Source organism: Orcinus orca, chromosome 6 (assembly GCF_937001465.1).
Source record: "Orcinus orca chromosome 6, mOrcOrc1.1, whole genome shotgun sequence".
Classification (NCBI taxonomy): domain Eukaryota; kingdom Metazoa; phylum Chordata; class Mammalia; order Artiodactyla; family Delphinidae; genus Orcinus; species Orcinus orca.
Genome location: NC_064564.1, coordinates 30,648,151 through 30,651,696, shown reverse-complemented (window position 1 = coordinate 30,651,696; position 3,546 = coordinate 30,648,151).

Sequence of the window (3,546 nt, the reverse complement as noted above, 5' to 3'; positions counted from 1 at the left end):
TCTATTCAGGTATTCCACAAATGCAGGGTACATCAAGTTGGTTGTGGAGATTTTATCTGCTGCTCCTGAGGCTGCTGGGAGAGATTTCCCTTTATCTTCTTTGTTCACACAGCTCCTGGCGTTCAGCTTTGGATTTGGCCTTGCCTCTGTGTGTCGGTCGCCTGAAGGCGTCTGTTCTTCGCTCAGACAGGATGGGGTTAAAGAAGCATCTGATGCGGGTGCTCTGGCTCACTCAGGCCACGGGGAGGGAGGGGTTTGGAGTTCAGGGTGAGCCTGTGGCAGCAGAGGCTGGCGTGACATTGCACCAGCCTGAGGTGCACCGTGTGTTCTCCCAGGGATATTGTCCCTGGATCATGCGACCCCGTCAGCGGCAGGCTGCACAGACTCCCAGGAGGGAAGGTGTGGATAGTGACCTTTGCTTGCATGCAGCCTTCTTGATGGCTGCAGCAGCAGCCTTAGCATCTCATGCCCGTCTCTGGGGTATGCGCTGATAGCCGCACCTCATGCCCGTCTCTGGAGCTCCTTTAAGCGGCGCTGTTAATCCCCTCTCCTCACGCACCATGAAACAGAGGCAAGAAAAAGTCTCTTGCCTCTTCGGCAGGTCCAGACTTTTTCCCGGACTCCCTCCCGGCTAGCTGTGGTGCACTAACCCCCTTTAGGCTGTGTTCACACATCCAATCCCAGTCCTCTCCCCGGGATCCTACCAAAGCTGGAGCCTCAGCTCCCAGTCCCTGCCTGCCCTGGCTGGTGAGCAGACAAGCCTCTCCGGCTAGTGAGTGCTGGTCGGCACCAATCCTCTGTGCGGGGATCTCTCTGCTTTGCCCTCCGCACCCGTGTTGCTAAGCTCTCCTCCGTGGCTCCAAAGCTTCCCCCTTCCGCCACCAGCAGTCTCTGCCCACAAAGGGGCTTCCTAGTATGTGGAAACCTTTCCTCCTTCACAGCTCCCTCCCACTGGTGCAGGTCCCGTTCCTATTCTTTTATATCTGTTTTTTTCTTTTGCCCTACCCAGGTACGTGGGGAATTTCTTGCCTTTTAGGAGGTCTGAGGTCTTTTGCCTGCGTTCAGTATGTGTTCTGTAGGGGTTGTTCCACATGTAGATGTATTTCTGATGTATTTGTGGGGAGGAAGGTGATCTCTGCGTCTTACTCTTCTGCCATCTTGAAGCTTCTCCTCTTCATGACATTTTAAATGAAGAGTATGGACCAGTTATTTTGTAGACTGTCTCTGTCTGATGTTTCCTTATAATTAGATTCTGATAATTTTCGTTCAAAAAACCATAGAAATGACTTTGTATTGTAAGTTCATCATATCAGAACTCATATGATATTGATTTACTTCATTACCAGTTATATTAACTTTGGTCATTTAAGGTTGCTGTCTATCAGGTTTCTCCCCTGTCAAGGTTCTGTTTTCCATTAATATTAATAAGTTCCCTGGATGGGGGAATCTTTGAGACTATGTAAATATCTTTTAACTCCTCATCGATTCATCCACTACACTTAGCATTTACTGATGCTTCTTGCATGAATCTATTATTCTGATGGCTGCAAAATAATAAATTTTTAATTCCATACTTTTTATATGTGTATTAGAAGACTTTCTATTTTTAAAAATTCATATTTTTATTTTTACAGCTTCATTGAGACATAATTGATATATAATGTGTAAATTTAAGGTGTACAACGTGATGACTGTATACACATTTATTGTAAAATGATTACTAAAATAAGATCAGTTAACACTTCAACTGTCTCACATAATTACCTTTTTTTGTGTGATGAGAACATTTAAGATCTACTCTCTTAGCAACTTTCAAGTATATAATACAGTATTGTTAACTATAGTTACCATGAGGTACATTAGATCCCAATAACTTATTCAATATTAAACTAGAAGTGTGTATCCTTTGACAAACTCTCACTTCCCCTGGCCCCCAGCCCCGGCAACAACCACCACTATACTCTCTCTGTTTCTATGAGATTGGTTTTATTAGATTCCACATATAAGTGAGATCATTCAGTATTTGCCTTTGTCTGGCTTATTTCACTTAGGATAATACCCTAAAGAGCCATCCACGTTGCCTCAAATGGCAGGATTTCCTTCTTTCTTATGTGTGAATAATATTCTATTGTGTGTGCATTTGTGTGTGTGTGTGTGTATGTATGTATAATGTTTTCTTTATCATTGATGGACACTTAGGTTGTTTCCATACTTTGGCTATTGAGAATAATGCTGCAATGAACATGAGAGTGCAAATATCTCTTTGAGATACTCATCTCATTACCTTTGGATACAGACACAGGAGTGGAATTGCTGGGTCATATCTTAGTTCTATTTTTAATTTTTTGAGGAATCTCCCTATGGTTTTCCATAGTGGCTGTACCAATTTACATTTCTACCAACAGTGCACAAGAGTTCCCTTTTCTTCCCATCCTTAAAAACACTTGTTATCTCTTGTTTCTTTTTGTTTTTTGTAATAGCCATTCTAACAGTTGTGAGGTAATATCTTGTGGTTTTGATTTGCATTTCCCTTATGATAAGTGATGTTGAGCATCTTTTCATGTACATGTTGGCCATTTGGATATCTTCTTTGGGAAAATGTCTATTCAGGTTCTCTGCCCATTTTTTAAAATGGATTGTTTCTTTTTTCTGCTACTAAGTTGTATGAGTTCTTTCTATATTTTGAATATTAACTCCTTATCCTAGGTATGATTAGCAGATATTTTCTCCCATTCTTTAGGTTTCCTTTTCATTTTGTTAATTATTTATTTTGTTATGTAGAAGTTTTTAGTTTTATGTAGTGCCACTTATTGACTTTTGCTTTTGTTGCTTGTGATTTTAGTGTCATAAAAAAAATCATTGCCAACATCTATGTCAAGAGCTTCTTCCCTCTGTTATTTTCTAGAAGTTTTATGATATAAGGTCTTATCTTTAGTCTTTACTTCCATTTTGAGTTAATTTTTGTGAGTGGTGTGAGGGAGGGGTCCAATTTTATTTTTCTGCATGTGGTTATATAGTTTTCCCAACACCATGTGTTGAAGACTGTTCTCTCCCCATTGAGTATTCTTGCCTCCCTTGTCAAATATTATTTGACTTAATATGCATGGGCTAATTTCCATGTTTTCTATTTTGTTCCATTGATCAATGTGTCTCCTTTATGCTAATACTATACTGTTTTGATTACTGTGGATTTGAAATACACTTTGAAATCAGGGAGCATTATGCCTCCAGCTTTGTTCTTTCCTAAGATTGTTTTGGCTACTTGGGGTCTTTTGTGGTTCCATGCAAATTTTAGAATTGTTTTATCTATTTCTGTGAAAAATACAACTGGAAGTTTTATAGGGATTGCGTTGAATCTATAGATGGCATTGGGCAGTATGGATATTTAAACAATATTAATCCTTCTGATCCATGGATATGGGACGTCTTTCTGTTTATTTGTGTGTTCTTCAATTTCTTTCATCAATGTCTTACAGTTTGTTTGGTTTTGTTTTTTTGGCTGCACTGTGTGACTTGTGAGATCTTAGTTCCCTGACCAGGGACCAA